The sequence below is a fragment of the Jaculus jaculus genome, chromosome 18 (genome assembly GCF_020740685.1).
Source record: "Jaculus jaculus isolate mJacJac1 chromosome 18, mJacJac1.mat.Y.cur, whole genome shotgun sequence".
In the NCBI taxonomy this organism is placed as follows: Eukaryota; Metazoa; Chordata; class Mammalia; order Rodentia; family Dipodidae; genus Jaculus; species Jaculus jaculus.
This window is the reverse complement of record NC_059119.1, coordinates 38,013,132-38,020,980: the sequence shown is the minus strand read 5'-3', so window position 1 is coordinate 38,020,980 and position 7,849 is coordinate 38,013,132. Positions and strand designations below refer to the sequence as shown.

The 7,849-nt window shown below is 44.1% G+C and overlaps 1 long non-coding RNA gene across 1 annotated transcript in view; it reads right to left on the bottom strand.

Annotated features, from left to right (window-relative positions):
- Positions 1–334: 334 nt before the first annotated feature.
- Positions 335–7,849, bottom strand: part of LOC123455743 — a 46,796-nt gene continuing 39,281 nt past the window's right edge. Inside the window, exons 2-4 of the long non-coding RNA XR_006634114.1 lie at positions 3,132–3,278; positions 1,429–1,588; positions 335–502 (exon numbers count right to left, since the gene is read on the bottom strand). This is a non-coding gene — a long non-coding RNA (uncharacterized LOC123455743). The remainder of the gene's footprint in view (positions 503–1,428; positions 1,589–3,131; positions 3,279–7,849) is intronic.

Genomic DNA, 7,849 nt, shown 5'->3' with positions numbered 1-7,849 from the left:
TAACCTAATGATTGATGGTCAAGAATTTCCAGGCCTCATCCGTAACACAATGATGATCAAGTCTCCTCAGGCCTCATCTGTAACACAATGATGATCATGTCTCTGCAGGCCTCATTTGCAACCCAATGATGGTCATGTCTCCCCATTGCTAAACTGTAACACAGTGATGATCATGTCCCCCAGGTCACATCTGTAAAATAATGATGATAAATCTGTGTCGCCATACCACTTCTGTAGCAAAATGATGGCCTGTAGCACAGTAATGATCATGTTACACAGGCCTCACCTGTATCAAAATGATGATCATGTCTTCCAGGCCTCATCTGTAACACACTGCTGTTCATGTCTCCACATGCCTCTTCCCTAAAATAGTGATGACCACAGGGCATGGTTGCACACTCCTTTAATTCAAGTTTTTGGGAGGCAGAAGTAGGAGGATTGCTGAGAGTTTGAGGCCACCTTGAGATAATGTAGTTAATTCCAGGTCAGCCTGATGGAGACCCTACCTCAAAAAAAAAAAAAAAAAAAGTGGAAAACAAAACGAAACACTGATGACCACGCCTCCTATTACACAGTCAAGACAATTACTATACAATCCTTATCAGTAACAAAATGGTGATCATGTCTCCCCAGTCCTCATTGGTAACCCAATGTTGATGTCTCCCCAGGCCTCATCTTTAACACAGTGATGATCATGTCCCCCAGGCCATATCTGTAAAATCATGATGATAAAGTCATATTACCCAACCACTTCTGTAGCAAAATGATGATCATGTCCTCCCAGCCCTCATTTCTTACATAATGAAGATCATGTCCCCCCAGACCTCATTTGTAACACAATTATGACCATGTTTCCCCAGGCCTCATCTATCATACAATGAAGATAAAGTCTCCATAAATCTCACCTGTTACCCAACAGTGACCAAGTCTCCCTAGGCCTTGTCTGTAGCATGATGATTATGGTACCATGCCTCATCTTCAACAAAATGATCATCAATTCATCCCCACAAGTCTCATCTGTAACACATTCATGTCTCCCCCAGCCTCTACTGTAAAACAGGGATGATCACAGGTGTGCACACTCCTTTAATCCCAGCTCTCTAGAGGCAGAGGTAGGAGGACTGCTGTGAGTTCAAGGACACCATGAGACTACTTAGTTAATTCCATGTCAGCCTGTACCAGATTGAGACCAGACCATGGAAAAAAATGGAAAGAAAAAACAAACAAACAAAGAAACAAACAAACAAAATAAAACGCCTATGATCATGTCTCCCCAGGCCTCATCTGTAACACAGCCATGGCCATGACTTCTCAGGTTTTATCTCTAATACAATGAAGATGATGTCTCCCCAGACCTCATCTGTAACACAGTGATGCTCTTGTCTCCAAGGCCACATCTGTAGAATAATGATGATGTTGTTGTCTTACCATACCATTTCTGTAGCAAAATAATGATCAAGTCTCCCCAGGCCTCATCTGTAACAACATGATGGTCTTGTCCCCCAGGGCTCATCTCTAACCAAGTGAAGACCATGTCTCCTCAGCCTTATTTGTAACCCAATGATGATGAAGTCTCCCCAGGCCTCATCTGTAACACAATGAAGACCATGTCTTTTCAGGCCTCATCTGTAACACAGTGATGGTCCCTAAGGCCACATCTGTAAAATAGTGAGTATAAAGTTGACTAACTATACCACTTCTGTACCACAATGATAATCACGTCTCCCTAGGCCGCATCTGTAACAAAAAGATCATCAAGTCTTCCCAGTCCTCAACTCTTAACACAATGATGATCAAGTCTCCCCAGACCTCAACTCTTAACACATTGATGAGCATGTCCCCCCAGGCCTCATCTGTAACAACATGATTCACATTGCTGGTAGAAATCACCTGACCAAGAGCAGCTTGTGGAGAAAATTGGTTTATTTTGGCTTACAGATTGGAGGGGAAGCTCCACCATGGCAGGGGAAATGATGACATGTGCAGAGGGTGGATATCACTCCCTGTCCCACATAAGGAGGACAACAGGGACAGGAGAGTGTGCCAGACACTAGCTAGGGGGAGCTGGCTCTAACACCCATAAGTCTGCCTCCAACAATACACCGCCTGATGTCCATGTCTCCTTGGGCCTCCTCTGAAACACAAAGATGAACATGTCATCTCCTCAGGCCCCATCTATACCCCAATGATGGTCATATCCACCCAGGCCTCATCTGTGACCAAATGATAATCATGTCTCCCCAGGACTCATCTGTAACACAGTGATGATCCTGTCCCTTAGAGCACTGTTGTGGTTTGATTCAGGTGTCCCCCATAAACTCAGGTATTCTGAATGCTAGGTTCCCCAGCTGATGGCAATTGGAAATTAAAGCATCCTGGAGGCGGTGTATTGTTGGAGGCAGACTTATGGGTGTTAGAGCCAGCTCCCCCTAGCTAGTGTCTGGCACACTCTCCTGTCCCTGTTGTCCTCCTTATGTGGGACAGGGAGTGATATCCACCCTCTGCACATGTCATCATTTCCCCTGCCATGGTGGAGCTTCCCCTCCAATCTGTAAGCCAAAATAAACCAATTTTCTCCACAAGCTGCTCTTGGTCAGGTGATTTCTACCAGCAATGTGAACCTGATTGAAACAGCCACATCTGTAAAATAGCAATGATAATGTAATCTCACCATACCACTTCTGTCACACAATGATGATCATGTCTTCCCAGACTTCATCTGTAACACAGTGAGGATGAGGTGTCCCTAGGACTCATCTGTAATCAAATGATAATCATGTCTCCCCAGGCCAAATCAGTAACACAGTGATAATCATGTCACCAAGGCCACATATGTAAAATAATGGTGATAAAGTCATCTCACCATACCACTTCTATAGCACAATGATGATCATGTTACCCTAGGCTTCATCTGTAACAAAATGATTATCAAATCTCCCCAGGCCTCATCTGTAACACAATAATGCTCAAATCTCCACAGAACTCAACTCTAACTCATTAATGATTCTATCTTCCCATTCCTCATCTGTAACCCAATGATGATCATGTCTCCCCAGGACTCATATGTAACACAGTGATGATCAGGTCCCCCAGGTCACATATGTAAAATAATGATGATAAAGTTGTCTTACCATAACACTTCTGTCACACACGATTATCAAGTGTCCCCAGGACTCATCTATTACACATTGAAGGTTATGGCTCCTCAGCTTCATTTGTAGGCGTCTTAACATACCACTTCTGTGGTACAACGATGATGATGTGTCACGAGGCGTTATCTGTAACAAAATGATGATTATGTCTCCCCAGACCTCATCTGTAACACATTGATATTCAGGTCTCCCCCAGCCTCATCTCTAACACAATGATAATAGTGTCTATCAAGACCTCAAATCTAACACATTTGTGATATTTCCCAAGGCCTCATCTGTAAAACCGTGATGATCATGTCTCCCCAGGCCTGTAACACAGTGATGATCTTTTCTCCCTAGGCCTAACCTGAAACACAAAGATGATTCTGTAATCTCCCCAGGCTTCATTGGTAACCCAATGATGATCAAGTCTCCCCAACCCATGTCTGTAGCACAGTGATGATCATATTACCCAGGCCTCATCAACAACACAATGATGATCAAGTCATCTTCCCAGGCCTCGTCTATAATAAAATGATGATCATGTATCCCCAACCCTCATCTGTAACACATTGTGATGTCTCCACAAGCCTCTTCTCTAACACAATGATGATCACAGGGTGCGGTGGCACACTCCTTTATTCCCAGCACTCAGAGGGCAGTGATAGGAGGGTTGCTGTGAGTTTGACGACACCCTGAGAATACATAATTCCAGGTCAGCCTGAACCAGATTGAGACTCTACCTCAAAAAATAAAATAAAGAAAAGAAAGTAAGCTAGGTGTGGTGGCACACACCTTTAATCCCAGCACTTGGGAGACAGAGGTAGGAGGATCACTGTGAGTTCTAGGCCACTCTGAGACTACATAATGAATTCCAGATCAGGATGGGCTAAAGTGAATTCATACCTTTAAAAATCAAAAGCAAATAAAATAAAATAAAACATTAATTATAATGTCTGCTCAGGCTTCATAGGTAATACAATGATAATCATGTACCTAAAACTACATCTGTAAAACAATGACGATAAATTTGTGTCACCAATATGACTTTTGTAGCAAAATGATGATCTTGTCTCCCTAGGCCTCATCTGTAACCTAATGATGATCATTTCTCTCCAGGTGTCATGTATAACATAGTGATGATCATGTCCCCCAAGCCAACTCCATAAAATAATAATGATAATTTTGTCTCATCATACCCCTTCGGTAACACAATGATGATAGTGTCACCCCAGGCCTCATCTGTATACAATGATGATAAAGTCTCTCCAGACTTCATCTATTACACAATGATGATCAAGTCTCCCTGGCCTTGTCTGTAGCACCATGATAATCATGTTACCCAGGAAACATCTGCAACACAATGATGATCTAGTCATCTCCACAATCCTCATCTATAACAACATGAGGGTCATGTCTCCCATAGTAACATAGTGAGGGCCATATCTCTCCAGGCCACATCTGTAAAACAATCATGATCATGTCTCCCCAGACCTCATTTGTAACACAGTGATGATCATGTCTCCCCAGGCTTTAACATGATAATGATCATGATTCCCCAGGCCTAATCTGGAAAATATGGCTTTAATTTCTTTTCATACATGCCTCATTTAGTAACAAGATCATGATCATGTCTCCCCAGGCCTCATCTGTAACACAAAGATGATCATGTTATACCCCAGGCCTTATCTGAAACCCAATGACGATCATGACTCATCAGCAACCCAATGAAGAGCAATTCTTCCCCAGACCTCAACTCTAACACACTGATGATCGTGACTCTCCAGGCCATACCTTTAACATGATGATGATCATGTCTCTGCAGGCCCCACTGTCTTGCCATCCCTTATGAGGAGACACAGCCCAGGTTAAACCCTAGAACCACTGTGATGGCATCCACTGAGAGAAAATACGGCCTGGGATCTCACTATCTGGTCATGTTTTCCCAGTCCTCATCTCTAAGACAATGATGATCAAATCTCCCCATCCCTCATGTCTAATACTTTGATGATCATATATCCTCAAGACTCATCTATAACAAGAGGTTGGGTATGTCTCCAGAGGCCTCATCTATAACAGAGTGATGATCATGTCTCCCTAGGCATCATCTGGAACACAAAGATGATCATATCATACAATAGGCTTCCTCTGTACCCAATGATGATCATGTTTACCCAGGTCTCATCTATAACACATTGATGTTCATGTCTCCCCTGGCCTCTTCTCTAAAACATTGATGATCATGTCCCCTCAGGCCTCATTTTTAACACAGTTATGATCATGTCTCCAAAGGCCTTATCTATGACACAATTATGACCATGACTTCTCAGGTCCTGTCTGTAATACAATGATGATCATGTCTCCTCAGGCAAAATCTGTATCAACAAAAAGATCCTTTGTCTCAAGCATCACCTGTAACATAGTAATGATCATGTCTTCCCAGGCTTCTTCTGTAACACAGTGGTGACCATGTTTCCTCAGGCCTCATCTATAACAAGATGATGATCATATCTCCCTAGGCCTTACCTGAAACACAAAGATTGAATGCCTAATAGCCTTCCCTGAAAACTAAAAGGAACTAAAGAATTATTAGCTATCCCTAAAGCTTGTGGGCAATAAAGAAGTTTGGCACCCTTCTCTGATTGTTGTACTCCCCTTAGCCTAGATGGCCTTGAAGGGCCAGAGAACAAACATTTGAGTATCCTCCCTTAGACATTCCTGGCTGAAGAATTCTATTCTAAATACAGACACAGACAGCTACAATTTTCTTATCAACTGCACCTGGTACAGTCTGTTTTTCTTAGGATCCTTCTTATAAGCTTTCCACCCTAGCCTGGCCCAGTACTTCTGCCTTCACCCATGGGAAAGGTAAGGCCTGTTGCTGTTTTATCTCAATAAATAGTCTTGTATGTAGAGATCAAGACCCGTGTTCTCTTTTGCTTTCCTCTTACACTTTCCTTACAGTTCTAGTGCTGTGACTCAGATACCCCTCTAGGGCTTTCAGGCTGCTTGTCCCCTCCTCCCTCTCTCCTTCTCTTTACCTCTCTGCCAATGTTTCTGCCTCTCAGAAATAGAAAAACTCACTGTGCTCACCACTCTGAACTAAACTGCCACCTGCAACCTGAAACTTTCATTCTTTCCAGTTTGATACCTGGAACTTCTTCCTTTTCTTCTTTTCACCCACTCCCACTGGACTTTTGAACTCCAGACTTAGATGACTCTTTCCATGTGATCCACTGCATTAACACCTTCATAAAATTACAAGTTCAGTACAAGGTATTCATTTTTGGTCTGTGGCACAAGTGCCCTGTCTGAGACCTTAGAAACTCCTGGAATTTCTCACTTTTTGGTCCATGGACGATTGAAAGCAATGCACTATGAAGAGACAGGACCCAGCCATTCACTAGAAACACTGTGATGTCATACATTGAGAAGAGACATGGCTTAGTTTCTCACTAAAACAACTGTGATGCCATCCACTGTGAGTAGGCAGGCCTGGGCTTTCAAATAGAACCACTTGGATGTAATCCACTGTGAGGAGACATGGCTTGCACTCTCACAGAACCACTATGATGTCTTTCAATGTGAGGAGGCAGGCCTGAGCTCTCACTAGAACTGCTCTGATGCCACTGTGAGGAGACACACCCTGGATCAACCCTTGAACCACTGTGAAACTATCCACTGTGAGGAGACACAGACTGGGTCAACCCTTGGACCACTGTGAAACTATCCACTGTGAGGAGACAGACGGTCCCCCTAGTCCCACTTTGATGTCATCCACTGTGAGGAGACAAGGCCTGGTATCTCAGTAGAACCATTATGATGCAATCCACTGTGAGGAGACACAGCCTAGATCTCACTAGAACCACTGTGATGCATCCACTGTGATGAGACACTACTTGGGCACTCACTAGCCCCACTGTCTTACCATCCCTTATGAGGAGACACAGCCCAGGTTAACCCTAGAACCACTGTGATGGCATCCACTGAGAGAAAATACAGCCTGGGATCTCACTAGAGCCAATGTGATGCCATGCCATGTAAGGAGACAGGGCTGGGCCTTCCAATAGAACTACTATTATGCCATGCACAATGAGGAGACAGGGCCAAGCCTGTCAGTGGAACCACTGTGATGCCATCTATTATGAGGAAAAAGAGCCTGCCCCCCACCCCCAGAACCACTATCATGACATCCAATGTGATGAGACATGGCCAGGGCTCTCACTAGAATCACTGTGTTGACATGCCCAATGAGGAGACAGTTCTGGGTCTGTAACTAGAACCACTGCCATGTAATCCATTATGAGAAGACACAGCCCAGGTCCCCCCTAGAACCACTGTGATGGCATCTACTGTGAAGAGACATTGGCTTGGCTCTCACTAGATCTACTGTGTTGACATGCACTGAGAGGAGACAGGACTGGACCTCACATTAGAACCACTATGATGGTTTCCACTGAGAGGACCGACAGCTTGGGGTCACACTAGAGCCACTTGATGCCATTCATTGTGAGGAGACAGGGCCAGGCCTCTCACTACAACCACTATGATACCATCCACTGTGAGGAGACACTGCCTGGGCTTTCCCAAGAACCACTGTGATGCCATTCACTGTGAGGAGACATGGCCTGAGCTCTCATTAAACTCTGATGCCATCCACTGTGGGGAGACACAGCCTGGGTCTTCACCAGTAATATTGTTATGCCTGCCACTGTGTG